This window comes from Buteo buteo, chromosome 26, assembly GCF_964188355.1.
Source record: "Buteo buteo chromosome 26, bButBut1.hap1.1, whole genome shotgun sequence".
Lineage (NCBI taxonomy): Eukaryota > Metazoa > Chordata > Aves > Accipitriformes > Accipitridae > Buteo > Buteo buteo.
In genome coordinates, this window is record NC_134196.1 from 11,992,236 (window position 1) to 12,005,472 (window position 13,237).

A 13,237-nucleotide genomic window follows, 5' to 3' on the forward strand; every position below is an offset into this window, starting at 1 on the left:
TCCAAATCGGAATTAAAAATCTTATGTTAATTTGCCAAAAAATTAAATGAAGGAAAATTCCCCAAGTCAAGACTGTTTTGCCAGCGACACTCATTGAAAACTGCTTCTTTTATTAAACAGTAGTTTACTACTAGCCCCATTGGGATTGCTAAGTCCTTTGAAGAGACACCATGGTCTGCAAACACCACCACCCTTCTACTAGAGATAGACTTGAAAAACAGCTACAAGCCCCTTATATGCCTCAGTTCCTCCAGAAACCCCTTTACCTCTTTCGCCTAGTTCTATTCTCTGCAGATCTTTCAGTTTCTAAGTCCATAAATACTCCTCTTGAAATGTATAGTTCATTTTCTCTGTTACTGTATACTGCCTCGATCTTGACAGCTTGATGCATATAGGCTGGAGTCAGCTACGCCAGGTTTTATTTAAGAGCAGCCTACACACACATGCTTAGTGACCGCAGTAGGAGGTCTAGTCCTATTTTTTTAAGAAAAAAAGCTACCCAGCTGTTGCCATCACCTCCAATGGACATCTTTGCACATTAAAGCTTGTTCCCTTCTCCGTGTTCACTCCTCCCATCCCCTCGCTTGGTGCGGAGCGATGGAGGTACAGCCCACCTCACCAGCCGGGGAGGTATTTTAGTGCGTACAAAGAACAGTATCGCCACGCACAGCACTGCCTCATTTTATGTAGAATACGGGGAAATTGTTGTGCAAACCACTGGTGCATATGGAAACTATCATCCCCAAACCTTGGCTAGCTTCACTGGAACACCAAAAGGCTCCGTCGCCTCTCCAAGGACTATTTTCCTATAGTGTTTCAGTCTTTTCTTGCTCCCACCCATTTCAACACCGAAGCTGTTCAAAACAGTCTATCGCTTTCTTCTTTTTTCCTTCAGATGAAGGGAGGATATTTTCCCTGTCTACAAGAATAGCTGCGCTTTTTTACTTACACATTTAAATGAAATTAATCCCGGGCAGAAACGTAGTCTGGAAAGCCTCAGCTCAGAGGCTGAAAGTTTCAGCAGTTAATTGGCATCGGAAAATAGAGCTGTTAAACAGGAACAGTTTGACTGTGATATTCCAAATATACATCCCAATGAAGAACGAGGGGAAGAAGCACTCTGTTCCAGGCCGAGCACAGGTATCTATCCCAGTGGAGAACTGGAGGGAAAGGGAGCCTCTAGTGAATAGTGCCACTTCATTACGAGTCTGAGCCTGGGGAAGGATTGTTCCTGCAATAGCTCTGGTAGTTCTTATTTGGTGAATTTTAAGTACTTTAACGCCCTTTCATGTCTATCATTGAACCACTCCTCCCTCTTCAGCATACTTAGCATATCTGAAGTAGAAAGTACCATTTTTTCCCACTTACAGATAGGGGACTCTAGGACAGGGGTACTGAGGTCGGAGCCCTCAGAGGTATTTTGGATCCTAATTCAAAGGAGAGTCAAGAACTCAAATGCACGTAAAGGTTGTTTGGGACGAACCAGCCCTCAAAGGCCGCGTACCCATTCTGTGGCTGCAAATCACAGCGGGTCTCCTGAGCCCCAGGCTCGTGTTTCAACACCTAGAGATGCTTCGCTCCCGAATTCAGTATACTTTCTTGCTGAATAAAGAAGCGGGACCACCGCACTCACGACATGGACAGACAGGCATAGGGCATCGCTCCACCGCGGGTTTCTGCCTTTGACGCTTTGGCCATCACCCTCCATCAACTCCTCGTCCAGCGCGGGGCCAAGTCTCCTTGTCTGGGCAATAGCCTGGGGGCAACACATGGCCCCACACCCTGCCTTCACCCACCCCGCTGGCAGCGCGACGTCCTTTTTGCCTGACCAGACCCTCACACCGCGCGCAAAATTTGGCATTCGCTCCCCAAACCTCCTTCTTTCTCCCCCTGAGCCCCAGGAAGAGTGGGAAGGGCTGTATTTCATGGAGAGGTATTTCTTCTCCCCTCAGCCTTCTACTAACCACAGTTAGACCCGATGGCAGCAGATTTTCAGAGAATTAGTTCAGGTGTTTGGGAGCTAGGCCCTTTGTAAATCTTCTTGAAACTCCACGGATTTATTCCTTACGTTGGTTCCTGAGAATCACACCTTCAACCTCCAAAGCACAAAAATGTCTCTTTTGTTAGAGGATTTAACTACTGCTTAGATTCATTAGCAAAGGTAATTTTGGCCTAATTAGCCTTCTAATTTCTATGTTATCCCTTGTAGGAATATGCCCTCAGAAATTAGTAAAATGGTTTATAATATATGCTAATCACCATAATCTGATTTGTCTTTAATTATACATGTAATGGGGAAACTAATTGTAAGATGAAGGGCATTCAGAAGGGCCAAAATATGTAAATCAGGAAAAGAACAGGATATTATCATTAAACAACCCCCAAAATATGCTTTTGAGTATATGGAAGAATATTTGTTTCCTATAGCAGAAGTATCAGACTGCTTCACTTCTTTTAGAGCTCCTTATTGTAGCAAAACTGATTCATAAATCTAATGACAGCTGAGGTTTTGGCCTTACAACATCTGCCTGGCCTGAAATGGAACACCTAATAGTAGGACAAAAATAAGGAAAGCTTATTTGCAGAATAGAAGGCAAAGTATAAATAAAGTTACAAATTATATTAGCGCTTTCCAAATGAAATTTTCTTGGTTTCAATATTTCCTACTTGCAGAAATCATGTCACTGAAGTTTCCTCAAGTTTCCTCTGTGTTTAAAAAACCGTTTGGGCTGGTGGATCTTTCAGCAGCTTTGCAGTGTATTTTTTCCCTTTCCATGGATTTAATGGACAATAACAGAAAAAAATAGCAATTTCCTGAGCATTTATTATTTCTGTTCTTGAAAAGTACATTTTGTATGAAGTACTGTCAAATTCTATCCATGCTTTAAATGTTGCTGTGTAATGTAACTTTGCAAAGCACAGCGAGGAAGGCAGAAATTATAGCTCTTCCATAAAGTTGTCAGAAGGGAGTCATTTAAAAATATCTTATTCCACAAAAGGACATAAATTAGCAAAAATGAAGATACTATAGCTATCCATGTTTTTTAGCATAAATATTTGAAAAGATAAGCATTTTCTGGGTTGTTTGTTTTCTATAGGACAATTCAGATGTAGTTTTGGAATTTGTCTGGATGAAAACCAGGGTTTTGCTTAATCGTGATTTTTTTTATAGGTTTTTGTTTGGTCGGTTTTTTCCTATTATTAGACTAAAGTTGACAAATAGCAATATGTAATTGCACTTTGACCACTCCAGTTCTATAAGTACCTCAATGGCAGAGTCTACGAACAGGCTGCAACGCGAACGGGGGAAGCTGAGGCACATGCCCTGTCCCTCTCAGCCCCACAGATTTGCCAGAGCTTGTCTGACACTCCTACCTGTGCTGTCTTTACTTTGTGCCTGACCCTGGAATTGCATCTATAATGGATTGTCTCTTAAAAAAGACCAGGTGCTAACATTTGCACTAGTTTTCAAACATTCGGTCTTTAGCTTGCCTGGTCCCAGGGGTAAGCTGCACATCTTTGATCAAATATGTGGAGGGTGTCCACACCAGATTTTTTCAGGTATTTTAGGAAACTTGAGTTATCATTTAATTGAATGTTTAAGTGCACAGTGAAATCCAGCATGTCCGTCTGGTCAGAAGCTTTCAGAAATCAGAGAGACACCCTGGCTCTTCAGCTCTAGCCCACAAACCGGCTTCTGTGACTTAATGCAGAGGGAAAACTCCTGTCCTCTCTTGGTATAGCCTGCTGCTATACCTGGTCATGTTCTCATCCATAGAAAAGTTAGGTCAACACGTCCCAGCTAAGTGTCAGGGCTTTTTTGGGGTACAAGCCATTTTTTTCCATACAAAAGTTCTCGAGGAGGCTTCAGTGCATGACAAGTTATTTTTGAGCAAAAACACATCAGCACCTGACATTGCTCAGCATTTCAAATCAGAGTGCATTTAAATTATAAGAAAGAGACTCAAACATTCAAAGTTTCTCTCTGGTACTTTCAGTCTGACATATGGCTGGACAGAGTGATGGCCACACCAAAGTCACGGGGTGGAGAGGACACCTTAAAGCAGAGCACAGAAAGAAATCCCTTCCCTACATGGTTAGCAAGTACAATGTATCATGCAAAGAATCTCATTTGCACTATTTTTTGGCATTTAAACACAAAAAGATAATAGCTGATATTTTTATTTTGAAATAAGAACTCTTGTACTGAAGGCCTTTCTAGATCGTCAGAGTTAGTTGCATTTCTTTCTGTGGCTTTATGTCAGCAATGGAGTTTTGCCTAATGAATATCATGCACATCTCCCAATTAGGCAGTATCAGGACATCTCCTAATTTAGGCGACTTAAAATATCAACAATTATGTTTTTTAATGACTTGTGCGTATGTGAGGGGAGATCCCAGTCTTTCAGCAACCGGCAGCTGGGATCCCAGCACAGCTAGGACTGGGATGGCGTAACATCTTCTTAAGAGAACTAGCTATGCAGCGGGATGTGCCTTAAAGCTTGTTCTTAATTTTTTAATATATTTTATTAAATAGGGAATTGGGAAATCAGAACACATTCATACATTTGTTACTTCCTCTGTCAACAGGACAAAACCAGGCCAGGTACACAGAATAAATTAAACATAAGCCAGTTGAAATATTAATTTGAAATAATATTCTTTATAGACATAGATCTTTCATGATGACCAAATATTCAAAAGACTTTCTAATTGTCTGTGAACTTGCAATATTTGCTGAATAATTTGAACAATTAACTTTCCCACGTGGTATTACAAATTGTTTCAACCATCCGCCAGTCTTCTTGTTTGGCTGGTAACTTAAGTCTACCTCCACCGATAACCTCCTAACGCAGCGATGGACCTTGCCAGGGCACAAGCAGAATCCTGCCCGATTCCAAGCTGCACAGTCAGGGGTCGGACATCGCCTTCTCCTTCCCCAGCAGACTCACCGAGGAAGGGGTGGACGTGCCCAGCGCTGCAGACGTTGCCACAAACCATCACTGTGCGGTTCACCACCCAGCCCAAACGCTATCGCTGCCCATGACCTTGTCCCTTGCAAGAAAGTATCTGCCGCACAGATTTAAACCTTTACGTGGGAAGGGGTTTGTGCCGATGCAATCTGTCTACAAATGAAGCCACGAGCTAGAAGATAACTTTTGTACTTTTTTAAAGAAGAGTCAGATGGGAAAGGTAATCACCCACGCCTTGTGGGCTTCATTTGACCTTCATCTAATGTTTTTCCATGGACGTACAGCTGAGTGAGCCCAAATGTGGCCACACACCATAAATTCTGAAAACACGCATCGAAAAGATGCAGTGCAGTGAAGAATGATATGAACAAATCTGGATGACATTTAACATAAGAGTTAATGGTCATATTGTTCTTGGGTTTTATTGAAAATTACCAGGCGGGCTTTGGAAAATATGCGCTGTTGGGAATCTGTTCAGAGTTTTTATCAAAGCTTCTTTGCAATTAGTGGCAAATTATTGTTCATTCCTCTGGAATTCCTTGAAATAAGATCACCCTGATTTCAGCCCGATACTATTCATAGCCTCGCAATCTGCAGTTCTATGGGAAATATGTTTTAATAATAAATGTAACAGCGAGTATTTGTGTGGCAAGCAGCAGTGATAAAAAGTCAGCGCCGCTGAATAGCATTTTCACCGTCAAGGGACTTGACTTGCCAACCTTAATCTTTAGCTCCCTACGAGGAGAGTGTGTGAGCAGTTTATCTCAGTAAATGCAGTGTACGGGAGCGGCTAATCTCTCCATCCCGAGGCTCACACCCTGATAAGCACAGCACCGGCGTGGCAGGTCCTGGGGCAGAGGTAGGATGAATGGAGGTGCCGTTCAAATACGCTGCTCTTTTCTCGTTCAAGTGCGTCACAGCCCTGTGAGTTAATTATTGCTCCCTTTTTTCTGGCGGGAGTAAAGGCACATAGATGGGAGTTGCTTGCCTGAGGCCAGGGTGTTGGAGCTGAGCCGGGAGCCAGGATTTTAGGGAGCCTGTTGTCCTGGTCCTCCCAGTGCTTGCAAACACTGTGAGGACAGCAGCTTCGAGGATGGCAGGTAAAGGTGTGGAGGGAGGAGAGCAGAGACATCTGGCTGGCCTTTCTTCCTAAGGGAAGGTTTCCATCTGCGTGTCGTCCAGGGGCTGTGCCACTCTCCTCTTTCCAAGGGGACACTGCAAAGTCACTGGGGTGTGAGAGAAAATCAGAATTACGTGTTCCTCTATTGCAGAGCTGCCCAAAGTCCTGATGCAGCGACATCTACCTCATCTACAAGCATGCTGCTGATGGGCCATAAGGGTACACTAATAGAAAAATAGATTATTATTAGCTACCTCATTGAGAAAAAGGTGGCCTTAAAAGTATCACAGATAGCTGGGGTTTTTTTTTCAAAGCCATGAGGTATGAGGCAAAGAAGATTAACCATGAGGGAAATAGTTGGAGCAGTGTCACTATCATGGTTGTTCCTAACAGCATAATTGTCAGTAGCATGAACAACAGAAAAGCATTGTTAATTTAAACTGCAAAATATTTTCAAGTAATTTATGCAGCAAAAAAGCCTCTGACTTTCACAACAGCCAGAGTGAAGGCATGCAATGATTTTAAAGGCAAAGATGTTGCTAACAGTTCCTTTGAATGGATGGGATGCATGCTGTTTCTTTTCCTCAAATAACAAAAAATGTTACTAATTTGATTAATGATTAACCTTCAGAAATTAAAAAGACAGCATGGAAATCTTGATTAGCAATCATTGCTACAGAAGTTAATGATTAATTAACAATTGCTCAAATGAGTTCCTGCAGCAATTGGATGAAATTATGTAGGAAATTACTGTGCCACGATACACGAGACAAATGATTCCCCTGGTGTGTATTTATAGAAGTAAATTGCACAAAGCAAGCAGCAGAACAATTATCAAAACTAATCACTCCTGGAACTTGGGATCTTGTTTATCTTTTATCTGGGGCTGTGAAATGGACAGATAATACCCATGAAAAGCCGTATTACCGGTGGCAAACCTTAGCATCTGGTGATGGATGCTCACCCAAAGCACCAGCCTTACAACAACAATAAATGCTTTTCATGCTCCCTCCTAACCTTACAGTTTTGAAAGAAAGTATAAAAAATTGCAGAGACTCTGTTTTCTTCAGTGAACAGCGTCAGGGATCGTAATGATGGCTTTGTTTCTCTTTAAGGGCTTTATCTAGCAGAGAAACGCAGACAGGGAACTTTATGTGCAGCTGGGTGACCACTGGTTTCAAGGAGCACTACAGATCTATTCACATTCATCCCACTGCAGGATCTGTTCTCGGTCATTTATTTTACTTAGGTGTGCTTGCAACAAAGTGAAGATGGAAGCTGCTTTATGTTACATTGAAAAGAAAATGGGGGGGGGGGGGGGGCGAGGAGCAGTAAAGAGGAAAAATGATGCAATCATCAGAAAATTACTTGAAACAGCAATAAAATGTTAATAGTCTAATGAAAAGGAGAGATGGAATACAAACCTACAAAACTTGTCACATGGTTGTATTTAATAAGAGAATTTATTTTTAAGTGAATGGATGATTCACATGGAAAAATATGTTCTAAGTGTTCATCGTCTGTGGGAGAGTACTGTTACAACATGCATAATGTGGTTTCAGAGAGAACAGTTTGGCTTTGTAATAAAGATGTGGGCTTCAGCGGCAAGAAAAGTCTACGTTACTTTAAAAATCTGTCAAGGTTCCAGAAATAAAACTTTCTTTAATGGAAAAATATAGCATCATTATTCCCAAGCTGTTATTACGACTTGGTCTTGTCATGCAGAGAAATCCGTGGTTAGTTATCCATGCTACTGAATCTTTTGATAGTCTCCTTGAAAGATACCATCCCATCCATTTTATAACATTCTAGTAAAACACAGCTACGGTGTAATCATCTTCCTTTTCACAATATATGAGGGTCATAACACTGCAGTGGGGAAAAATGTCCACATCCTAAAACTTTCATTGCTCCTTCTGGGCTATAAACCCCTTACCTACATCTGCTGTTATACTTACTGTCCCTTCTCTCCTGCATTCATTTATTCAACATGGAAATCTACTGGCAAATGAGCTTCTTATTCCAGTTTCCAGAGGCAAAAGCTTGTTTCATGGATGTGAAGGGAAGCCCAACTTCATTGCCTCCTCCTAAACCAGTTCTGTGGATGATTGCATCTGATGGGAACGCTTGGACTGATGTTTATTCACCACAGGGTGTTCATACATAGCACGTGGGGAAGGTACGTATGGTCCTGGGCATATATCAACATATTAATGTGAGATAACCCCCAGTGCTTTAGGCTGAGGTGACTTGCTGAGATGGGTAGCAGAGACACAAGTAGGATCCAGCCTCTCCATAACTCAGAACTTAACCCAGATGAGTACTGAATTGAAAATAAATGTATCTAGTCTTTTTTTTAATTGCCCTCTCTGAGAAAAATTGTAAAAGGATGGCATTTATCACTTTGGTTGCTTATTTGTTTAAAACATTGCTAATGAAATGATTTGCTGTAGCAGAAGTATAATTACTGCTTGTAGAGCATAACTTGGGCCGATGCGGGTTTCCATTCCTAGCTATGATACTATCTGGAAACAGAGAACTTTTCAGTATTTGCAATTAAACCTAGTTACAACTACTTAGAGAAATGGATATATATACTTGAAACAAATAGGTGAGCTGGAAAAAGGAAAAAAGAGAGAAGGAATCTGTTACTGAAAAACAGCCATTACCACATCCATCATTCCTGCATTTCAGGTCTGCCAGAGCCCAGGACAAGAGAAAATAACTTGTTTAATTCATTAAGAAACAAAGCAAAAATGAAGCATCGTTTCTGGTTCTTGATCCTAACTTCCTGAGGAGTAATGTTTATAGGCAGAGCAAAGATGAAAATGTCCATATGCCTCTCATCCAATCTGAAAAACATAATAAGTTTCATTTCCCTACAAAAATAAGATGCTAGGAAATCTTCAAGTCGGAGAATGCATCCATTGTCAGGTACTGTAGGGCAGTAGCTATATTCCTTCAACGTTAGTTTCCTGTTAAAAGGTATAAAGAATGCACACTTGCAATCTGGCATGACTTCGACCCAGGCTGTAGCTTTGTTCAATAAACATTGCTGACCACACCGTAATATATATATACACATCCAAAAAGGCACCCTATTTAATTTGTGGTTTTTGTAAGTACTATTTAGGAAAAAAATATGAAACTGAAAACTTCAGAGCACCAGCAGCCACACTAAAGGAGAAAAATGAACCTTTTAGTAATATTTATATTAGTGACTTGTATCAGCAATCCTGATGCAGGCTGAAGTAAAATCTCAGCAGCCAGCTCTAACACATGCTCCATACAATTTGGAAAGATCAATATTTTGACACCTTTCTTTTGGCTAATCCTCAAATTAAGATCCAAATCCTATGCATTACGGAATGTTCCCATGCACTACAGAGTGCTCCCGGTGGGATGCCGTTTGCCCCTGCTCCCAGTAATTCAAAGCCCCCTTTATGGCAGATGTTTGTGAAGATCTATTTAAGATAAAAGAAACACAGCTTCCAGTTTCCTCTTGGGTACCGTTCTAGGCCTGGGGAAATTCAAGTCAGGTAGAAAACTTTTCTTCTACAGACAGGAGAAATCCCAGTTCCACAAAAGGAAGCTGCACACAAGTCCCCAGATATGGGACAGCTGCTCCAGATTTGGCGTGCAACTGGAGTGCACAAAACGAGCACTGTCCCTAATGATGAAGTTCAAGGACATGGACTTAATTGGGCCCTTTGAAAATGCTGAAGAATTGAGTAAAACTGATGAGCCAACGATGACCATGGAAACAAGCCATTACAGCCACTCAGCCAAAAACAAGCAAAGCAACGAGTTGGCCAAAACACTGAATCAAAAAGCAGCTGAGCCTTCTTGTATCCGCAATGCTCTTCTGTGTTAAAACCCGTTCTAGCTATAGAGCAACAGACCTGCTTTTCTGTCCAACTCCTCACCCCCCTTTTGCCCTTCAAATTGTTTTTTAAAGCGTATTCTTTTTTAAAGCGTATTCTTTTGTAAAGCTTTACAGCTCCCTCCCTCACTATGAGACATCAAATGCCGATGCTTTCGTTCTGTACGGACTTTGTACAGACAAACCCTCTGACATTATCAGCCTGTCGGAGCAAATAATAGTGTGAGAACTTCAGGATCTGGCCAGAAATTGGGTACATGCGGACCCCTCAACCCTCATCGATACGCTGCTTGCCAGCCTGCCCCTTGACTCCAGGATCAAGGAGTGATACCCGAGGATGGTGGAGCATGTCCTCCCTCTCAGGGCCCCCAAAAAGGGGGGAAAGTCAGGACCCCATGCCTCAGGAGAACAAGGACCTGGGGGTACTGCAGGTACCCGTGCCATGGCACTACCCACATCAGCTCCTTCAGCTGAGATTTCAGGAGACCCAGATGCCGAAGCCTCAAGCAACCACTGGTGAAGGACTACCTAGTACAGCCCTACATTTTAAGCAACACCGCAAGCTGATATTTAGCCATCTAAATTGTACAGAGCGGGCACAGGTTGGCTAAAAATTTACCTTTTGCCGAAACATATTTTAATCCACAGCAGAAATTCGGAGCTCGCGCTCTTTCTCATCCCTCTCAAAATGATTTTAAGGTTTTGTTATCAGAGCACCTGCAGCACAGGGCACCAGCGACACCCACTTGCTGCTCGCCTGAGGGCTGGAGCGGGATCCGCGTGCCGCTGGAGTGACATTTCCAAACAAATGCTGTTAAACCGTCATAAATATTTCCGACACCAGGTCTCTGTGTTCAGACTCTTCAAACACATGCTAACGCAAGCCAGAATTGTACTCAGCGAGGCTCCCTTGGGACTTAAGGCAAATTTGTGGGTTTGTGTTTGCTGAGTTGGGCCTTTTGCAGCGTAACTTGGTACTCAAGATGAATGAGGAGCCGTCTCCTGGAAAACTGGATTCCTGCAGACTTTTTCATTGATTGTTGTTTTAAAAAGTGCTTTGAGAAAATATGGAAGTGCTTCAGTTCAAGAGGCTGGGGAGGGCAAGATATTTTATGAGTCTCAAATGCATAAATGTTCTAAGTCTACCATCGCTGCTGAATTGTCTAGAAAGCATGCCATGGCAGGAGGGTACAGAAAAGCGGCACGGTGTCACTTCTGTGCTCTACATCCAAACGGGTGTTCATGTCTCCCATGAAGAATCAAAGCCTGAAACCCTCACTCAGCTCCAAGACCTGAGCCGTGGTGTGGAACACCAGCCTGTTCATCCCACCCACTCCGATGCCTGAGCGGGGGCTGCGAAATCAGGTCCTGAGGTCACAGCCCTGTTCTGCAAAGCTGCTAAGGGGAACCTACTCAAGATTCTTTCAAGCTGATGGGACTTAAGGTATGCCCTTATGTGTGCTTTTTACCAGGGAGCTTACTTCAGCCCTGACCAAACAAAAAACGTTCTTGGGAACCTCTTTGAGAAAAATACTGTAAGTAGGGAGCCTGAATCCAGCAAACTGCTCCAGACTGTCGAGGGTCTGTCCCAGCTGGGTAACAGGGTGAAAGCCTCAGCTGGGATCAAGGCAACAGACCTGGGACCAGCACGGATGCTCGGACCCCTACGGCTCGGCAGTGAAGTTGTACACACGGTGCACACAAGGTGCCTCGGTAAACTCCGAGCAGGCAGAGCCCTGCTCAGCTCACGTGCTCGGTGAGTGACTACAGAGAGGTAGAAACCAGGAGGGAGGGAAAAAGCAGCCTTCAGCCTAGTCCCTTGGGACCCCGGCTGCACCTCAGGGGCATCCCTTCCTTTTTTCCCCATGGAAGACAATTAACTCTATCCCAGCTGAAACCAGGACACCCCAACACAGGGCATTCGAGAACGGAGCGGGGTGGCTGCTTTTCTTTCAAACCACAGCTGGAAGGGATGGGTGACAGTAACTGGTCAGAGCCCAGGACTCCTAGGGTGCAAAGTCTCACTTTTCTGGTCGGTACCCGAGGAAATGGGCCAGCCCAGGCTGGGGCACTCCTGGTCCCGCAGAGCAAGTTCATGGGGGAAAGGAGATGGAGGAGCTGTCTGTCTGTCCTGCCCCATGGCCAAACACCACTGACAGGGAAACCCTGGGCTCCCTGTTTGTTGGGTAACTGTGTTCTTACAGGGAGCAGTCCCCGAGTGATGAACTAAAGCAGATCTGAGCAGAAAGAAGAGCAGGACGGATAACCCCTCGCCCCAACAGCAATCCCCCTCTTCTGCACCCACACGTGGCAGCCCCACTCTCGCGGGGCAGCTTGGAGCCTGGCGAGGGGGACAGTCCTCCGGGACCGCTGGTGTCCCCTCCGCCTGGGAAGAGTACTAAATCGGGGTTTCCCAGACTTGTCGACTGCCCTAATTGCAAGGTTATCGCTCACAATAGCACCACAAGTTGCCTTCAGGGAAGCTGGCGATGGTATTTCTGCGAGAACAATCCTGCCTGTGTACTAAGCAGGGCGATGGCTGTGGGGCGGGGACATTTTGGTTAGGTTCCCTTAGGGTCCTGGCATCCTCCATGCCCCGAGGTGACATCCATGCAAGAGCTGGGGCAGCTCTGGGTCTGCGTAAACATGCAGGTCCAGGAACCTTAAAATCGGGAACCAAGGAAGCTTTGCAGTCGGGTATAAACATGTTTCTCCTTTAACTGTCCGAGTCCTTTACTGGATTTGACTCCAAGTTGTACACAATGAGGTAACACTTACACGTGGAAAAAAATATGACTTACCTTCTCCAGGTGCTATGGTATAATATAAAAATCATATCTGACACCTAGTGAACATCAGCAACAGTGACAGCTGCTGGTCTTAGACGAATGCAGGAGTGCTGACACTGCAACCTCCACGTACAATATGGTACATTATCTGCACGTGTCCCCCTCCCACCCACCTGAAATTAAGCCTTCTGGGAAGACATCCAAGAAAGAGTACACCTAATACTCAGGCCTCTTGTCTCCTGTGACAAAACCCCATAGAATGGAGCAGATTTAAGAGCAACAGAAAACCTAAAGTAAAACAAAGAAAACCATTTTTAAGAGCTACGCTGAGTGCCAGAAGGCTAAACAAAGACTTTATCTACTCCCAAAATAACAAACTGGTCCAGTGCCACGAGTAGTCTAGCAGTTCTGGAAAGCATATCACTTAATGCCAACAATAACAGACACCTTCGGTCAAATATGACCCCTTCAC